The sequence below is a fragment of the Coccinella septempunctata genome, chromosome 9, assembly GCF_907165205.1.
Source record: "Coccinella septempunctata chromosome 9, icCocSept1.1, whole genome shotgun sequence".
Lineage (NCBI taxonomy): Eukaryota > Metazoa > Arthropoda > Insecta > Coleoptera > Coccinellidae > Coccinella > Coccinella septempunctata.
In genome coordinates this window covers 2,316,649-2,324,488 of record NC_058197.1, presented here as the reverse complement: position 1 = coordinate 2,324,488, position 7,840 = coordinate 2,316,649, and the positions used below count along the sequence as shown (strand labels likewise).

At 31.2% G+C, this 7,840-nt stretch overlaps 1 long non-coding RNA gene across 1 annotated transcript; it reads right to left on the bottom strand.

Annotated features, from left to right (window-relative positions):
- Positions 1 to 1,975: 1,975 nt before the first annotated feature.
- On the bottom strand, positions 1,976 to 2,628 carry LOC123320917. The gene is made up of 2 exons (XR_006538822.1): positions 2,453 to 2,628; positions 1,976 to 2,079 (listed from the first exon to the last, which is right to left on the bottom strand). It is a non-coding gene; the product is annotated as an uncharacterized LOC123320917 (long non-coding RNA).
- Positions 2,629 to 7,840: the final 5,212 nt, after the last annotated feature.

The following is a 7,840-nucleotide window of genomic DNA, read 5'->3' as shown; positions in this document are numbered from 1 at the left end:
GGATTTGTATTTTATGAAGTCCCTTGCTAAACATTGTTCAAAGATCTCGCAAGATATTTTTTTAAGCAACATTATATTTATATGTATAAGGTTTTCCTGAAATAGTATAACAAGGTTTTTTTGCATTGAGTAGATCAAAATCAGTTGAAAAAATTTATTCATTTTCCATTAACAACATTAAAATATGTATCAATATACACGAAACCTTCATATAATCTTCGTCATCAGGATCTGCAGATAATTGCGGAACCGGAATTGTGGTCGACTACTAGCATTCCTGTAATGAATATATTTTTATGATTTTTCAGAAACAGAAAGTTTCATATTTTGTCAATTTAGGGTCATGAAAGTTCTTCTACGAAGAATTGGGGTAATTATCGCAAAATTGGAGGAAAAGTAATCAATATTGCTGTATTAAATAATTGATCGTTTGGAATTTTGTTAACCTATTTTATTTAGTCAAATATAATAAGACGTTTCGGGTTCGAATAAACTAATGGAATAAATATACCAACAAACAAAGTAATCAATATGTACTTTCATTGAAATAATTCAGAGAATTAATTGAGCAAATATGAGATCTTTATTAGAGATTGTTGCATAGCATTTGGCTTCGAATGATGCTCCTTACTAGAGGGCTTTGAACTGAATAACTTACATAGAATTTCGGAATTGACGCCCACTATGGTGTAAAAATCATTTATAAAGAACCTGTCAGATAATACTACATTGTATTGTATGGAATATGTATTTATAGTACTGAAAAGATAAATTTTACTGAACGATGTTTTCTTCAACTAGTCAAATTTATGATCGGTGTGATTTTTGGTATCAGAACAAATAGATGTTAACAGAAGATTATATAGTGCAAGTCTCTAACTTTGAACAAATTCAGTGAATCGAAGGCAGTTTTTTTGTTGTAAATATGCCCGACCAGAGCGATCGGTGGTTTAAGTTGCGCTATTTTTTCATTCAGAAAAATGTTGTACAGCGTAACCTTAATATGAGACATGACGTCAGTGATGATTTTTTCAAAAGACAATCCTAATTTTTTTATGACTACTCTTAAAAGGTGATACCTCAAGTTACACATGCGCACACAAATATTAAGTTCTTAATCCTTTGTTCGATCTTTCAACAAACATTCTTTCCCACAGAACGACAAGCTAATACATATCCTCGCTATTCTTCGCTGCTATTCTCATTAAATAGTTTTATTCAACTTTTTATTTGACAGAAAATGCTTATTAAGAATCTCGTGACATTCCATTTTTAAAATACTTGAGTTATTTCAATGAGTTGAATCAGATTCCCTCGTTTTCGAATTAGTCGATGTTTGTTGAACATCTTTTCAACGACAAGAAATAAGACTTTAATATTTGGTACATACTTACTTAAGTGTAACTTGATAAAACCTTCAGAAATGGCCTTAAAAAATAGGATAGTCATTAGAAAAAATCGAGAGTGTAACCACTATGAGAAAAATGTACATTGATTTCGGAAATCAAGATGATTTCGGGATTTCGAATGATGATTTCGGGATTTCGGAGGATGATTTCGGTCTTCAAAAGTACATCGATTTCGAAAATGGTTACCCCCTCGGAAAAAATTATAAAAATTTTCGATAATGTATCAAATTACTGTATAATATTCCTTAACTTGAGAGAGCGACATTTAAAAATACTAATCAACCTGTGCTTGTATATTTACAAAAAAAAAACTGTCTTTTATGCACAGAATTTGTTTGAAGTTGGACTCTCATACTCTATAAAGTGGAAGCATTATTTACAAAACAATAAAAGTCCTGTAAAAATCACATCACGTAAACAATTTTAGTGCAGATTCTCATTTCAGACAGCAACTCGGACAACAAGTATTCGTGAAAAGAAACACAAAATTAATTGTTCTGAGAGTGAATTGAAGATAGCAAAAAATCTCTCAGAATATGAAAAACTTATAGAACTCACTTTTTATTCCGTCCATCATCTGACATCATCCAACAATATCCGTATGGGAAACACTTTGTATGATTTCGGCATCTGTCGCTTCTTCATATTTTGTCCTCACACTCAAAAGCTTCTGCAAAACATTCACAGTATGATACAACTTCAATCAAATGATATAATTTGCATGAATAGGTAAACAAATAATAAAAAATGATAAAATACGAGTAGAAATCCATGAAACATGGAATTCATTACCTCCCAATCACATGTTTGAATGGCTATTATAAATAGAATAAAGATTCATTCGAAAATTGCGATGAAAAGATTCAACCTCTCCTTCAACCTGGTTGAGGTAAGATCTAGGGTGAAAGTGTTGAATTGTGATGAAAAATAATAAAAATGAACATATACAAATATTTCGGTGGAATTATGGCACAAATGGATAGATTCAATAACACGTGTAAGTAGATGGAAAACGTTAAAGGGGAAATAAGTTACATACTTACCAAGAATCAAGTAGGAATCAAACTGGATTTCGTTCCATATCAATATACACACGTTAGTCTCACACAAACACACAAAACGATCGAGACAACGCGCAAACTACAAAATCAAAATGGCACCAATGAATGCTTTGTTGTTCGGCCTGCGCTTCTTCGAATGAAGCCCAAATCTCACGTTGCTGTCGTGAGCTAGTGAGCGGCTAGTGATCAGCGTTGCCGGGTCCAGAAATTTTATTCCCCAGTACACGGTATGCAGAGTAGAGTAAATCTTTACTATGTTAAATTACCTAGATTCTGGATTTTTATTTTTATCAAGCCTTGAGAAGAACTGATAGAGAATATCGACTTCTGAAAGTAAGTTAAAGTGTTAAGTTCATTTGTATCCAAGGAATAAAATAAATAATAAAGTCGAGAGTTCCTAAAGAGAATATGATTGAAAATAATTCATCCACTTCACAAATTATTTATTACTTCTAATGATTGAATGCCGATTATACAGTTCAGAAAATAGCTGAATCCAACGTTGAACCCATTGACTGCTCGACAATGATAAAATAGAACTGGACTGTCCAAAATTGAAATGGATTCAACTTTGAACTCGGTTCGAACCTGAACTGTAGAATGTAAAACCGGGGCTTAGAGTAATTGAAGATAGTGTGATATATGAAATAGATCAGATTTCTGGACATCAGAAAATAAATCTTAGGAAATTTCTTCCAACCTGGCATCGCTGCTGATTTTATCGAGGGGGACTGGGAACGCCGCGTCGACGCACACGCAAGTCTAGTCGAGAGAAGGGCGCGTAATTTGAAAGTTAACTAGGATACGACAAAAATTTAAAGTTGCATTTAATATACTTAAAGGGGTAGTAGGTGGATGTAATTGAATATCTCTGAAGTAATTCAAGGGACATAATGAAATATAAATTAATGCTACTGTATACAATATAGTTTCAATAGAATATAGACGAAATTATAAATTGTTGAAAAAACAAGGTATAGACTATACCGTCAAATATATTCATACAGATAGATATTTTGTTGTTGTTATTTGCTCTTTCGACGTACTTTAATGACTACCCAGTGCGAAAAGAATAATAGCATATAAACAATTTTTTTTTCACACTTTAAAAAGACAGTAACTTTAGACAAGGGGGATGCTAACGACAAAACATTAAATAAAAAGTTAGTAGAATATTTCACGGATATAACCCAAAATATTCCGCACAAAAATCCGGAGATGTGTTGAAATATTTTTGCAGAATTTCTTATATATTTATTTAAATATATGAATCCTCATATGAAAACGTTTCGGTGAAATCAAAATATCAATTAATTCTGAAATATTGGTGATTGTTGCAGCAAAATGAAAAAATCACATGAGATATTCTTTTCGATTATTAAATATAGGTACATTTACTCATCTTTCAAAAATATTTCCTGAAATATTCCATGAAATATCAACAATTTATTTGGGCTTTCACTTCATCTTTCAGATATATTGCAAAGAAATATTCTGGAGCGATTTTTGAAATATTTATTGTAGCATTAGTTGAAACGTTAATGAAATGTTCAGTTGCATTATAGTTACCTACTATGGAAGACAAATAAAATATTTTATACATATTCAAATTATTTGCAATCCCATCTTTCAAAAAGCAGTCGATAAGATTTCGGGAATGAAAATTGATATAATTTTTACACTTTCAGCTTTTCATCGAAAATCTTCCCCTAAAATATTACTTTAGGGTTTTTTTCAATGTATTATATAGACGAATTAGAAATATTTAGTGTGTATTCCTGCAAATATTTTTTGAAAAATTTAAGAAATATTTCTCACAAATATCTGATTCCTATGGATATTTATTTTCCTGAAATATTGCAAAATCTGTCATAAAAATTTCGTAGAATATTTTCATGAAATATTAATAAATCTTATGAAGTCATATTTCATGAAACATTTATTACATATCATGGAAATATTCTGCCAATCTTGCGAAAACTTTCTTGCCGTAAATATTCTCGAAACCTTTCATAAATATTTCAATGAAATCTTTCTTGAGAATATTTTGAAATTTTTCACTGCAATATTCCATGCTGTGTGGGCAGCAATCCATTTTAAGAAATTAATGACGGAAGAAAGTAACTTTTTTATTCGGTTTTTCGAAGTTTTCCATGAGCTATATGGATGTGTAGAGGATGTTTCATTAAAATGAATTAATTTCAAAAGAAATTACCTGAGCCTGAAACAAAGAACAGTTTACATTGACGAATATAATAGACAGATAGAATAGAAGTCAACGTTCATACTTAATTATCGAAATCTCATTTCTCTTGACAAATACAAAGTGGATTTATCTGTAAAAAAAACCAGAACAATATCATGGAAACCAAAACAGTGCCATAACTGATCTACGGGACTACTATTTCTTGATAAGCAAAAAAAACCCTATTCAGAACCATTGACGTATTGAAGTATACAGTAAAATATTTGTTACTTTGACTAGGTGACAGGTACAGAATAACACAGGTACAGTATAACCAATACAATAAACCATCCCTCAACGTTTCCGCCCGCAACGGACCGATTTGGTCATAATTACTACCTGCGAAAACAAGGAATTGTATAGCATGAACTTTGAAGTATTTTGAAATAAGATATTTGATTGTTGATGCATTTTTCGGAAATATTGCAATTAATTATCGATTTATGTTCGAACCCCAGCACCTCAAAATAGAACTTTTTTCTATAAAACGGCCTTTTCAAAATCATTTTGAATATTTTCGATAGCCGGAGCAGCATAGAAATCATAAAATATCTAATCTAAACAGCAAATGAATTTGGACGGCCAAAAACTTGCATAAGTTTGACTATGTCTAATTTCGACATTATTTCGGCGATATTTTATTTTCACTTTACTGAATGTCACTTGCATTGTTTATTTTTTTTTAATAACTTCTTTTCGTACTGGGCGTGAATATAATATCCGATTTTCGTCTTAAATTTTATAGATAGTGAGGCCTTACAAATGTTTTAGTGTGACTTTCGGACTAATATCAAGTTATTTCCGTATAATTCCCCATTTTGAAAAACGATAGCAGAATATTCCGTATCCAGGAATACCTTGTCAATTTTGGGCATAGTAAGGATAGGATGGATCATAATTCGACTAAAATAGAGGTTTTCATTTAAACAAATTTTTTTCGATGAAAGTACAAAACGAAAGAATTTTTTGGTGGATATGCTGTTAAAAATACATTATGACTTCGACAACAATTCCTGAATGTTGCACCATTCTATCGTTAAAGCATACTGAAAGCCGGAATTCTTGGAAAATTCAATGTCATGTCACCAGAGTCACATGTTACTCGATGGGGAATCCATGCCGTATTTTAAGAAACCAAGTTTTTAACTCCTATAATATGAGAATATTTCATCTCAATTATTCATTTATTTATTTATTTATTTATTTATTTATTCATTATTATATACTCAAAATTTTTCGTTTTCCCGGTTAAGACATTGAAAATGAAATTCATGAAGTAGATAGTAGTGCTCCGTATAATTAGGGTGAAAATAAAAAATAACGATTCTAACCTACATGGATTTCTGCATTTACATCAGAGTCGTTAAATCTATTCAGGGACATTCTTTCTATAGTTTTTATTTCCTCAGGAAAAACGTGTATACCATCTACAACGTGAATGTAAATGATGAAAAAGAATTCTCTAGAAATTATTAATTTTGAAATATTGTTTGGAGCAGCGAGATTTGAAACAAACTTAAGAATTGAAATACTAATGCGCTTTAATACTTGCTTATCCAGATAGTTATTATCTGTATCGAAAACTTATACTTTTCAATTGTTGATATTTTATCATTTCATAATATCAGAAACGTTTGAAAAAATAAACAGTAATATAGTATATTCTATCTGTAAGAAGAATACTCTGGACAATTATCATTTAAATTCGCATATGTTTCATAAAATCATAATTTTATAAAACACTCTATAATTTTAGGTATTTTTAGTGTTAGGCTCAAGTATCACAAAATAACAAAATATTTTATATGTTCTTTTTAGGTATCATAAATAATGAATTGAACACAATAAGTAAAATATCGCAGGAATTTGGACAGGTTGAAAAACAATCTCTTATGAATTCGCCAACGTTTCGGAACTATTTTGTTCCTTTCTAAAGGCTCATCATACAACTAATAAAAGTAACACTTTAAAATTGGTCATAGGAAGTTAAGGATAAATCAACAAACAGTCCGACGTGTGACAGTTAAATCGAACGAATGTAATACGTTGATTCCACAGAAATTTTAAGTCACAGCAATCTAATATCGAATCAGACGACGGAACGGGCAATTGGGTGGTGGGGTGCTAAGGAGGGATGGTAGAAGGGCTATATAACAGCGGAGTAGATGTACAAAGTATTCAGTTGTGAATGTGCTTCGTGCTGCAAATATTGTGTTGTGGTTTACATTTTTTAACTTTGATACTATCGAATTTTATCGTTTCATACTTAAATATTTTTTTCATTGTGGAAGACGAGATGGACAGAAAGAAGATCTTGAGAATGGGATTGGAAAAATTGAAGTCTAAACAAATTGACTTGAGGAGAACAGTTCAAATCAGGAATTTTCTGAAGTCACATGTAGGAGAACGAAAAAGAGGAAAAGTTCCGCAGAAAAAATCCGACACTCACTCTGCAAGAAGAGAAGGTAATCAAGATGAACATAGCCAAAAAGTCGTGAAGAAAATTAATTCCGATGTTGGAGAAAAAAAGCAGTATGTGTCGAACGGAAATCTGAGAAAACGCTTGACGAGGTCTTTCATTCTGAAGGAGATTCTGAATATGACATCTATTAGAAGAAAAGAAGATCCTAATATCAAACTTTTCAATGTAAATGACTACATTGAGATTTTTAGGAAGAAGGAGAAACCTATAAAATGAAAACTTTTGTAGGATTTGTAACTCCAGCCCGCGCTCTATATTCAAAATGAAATATTAACTTCGAAAAAAATTGAAAATTGTTAGATGTAGAGAAAAGACAACAGTACTGTTTTAAGTACTATGCGTAAAAGACTGAACGCTCCTTGACCTGCGATCAAGAAATAGAAAATTCATGATATTGGAGTGCAAGTCTGATATTTGAATTTACAGCATATTCTTAATGAAACATAAATTTCGAAAACAAATAAAAATTGATAGGGGATCATAAAAGTTGACAGTTAGTACTGTTTCAAGTACTATGCCAAAAAAAATCCACTGAACGCTTCTTGACCTGCTATCAAGCAATAGGTTGTGTATGAATTCAGAGTGCAAGCCTGCTATAATGAATCATTTATGATATAGAGTGTATTCTAAATGTTACATTAGG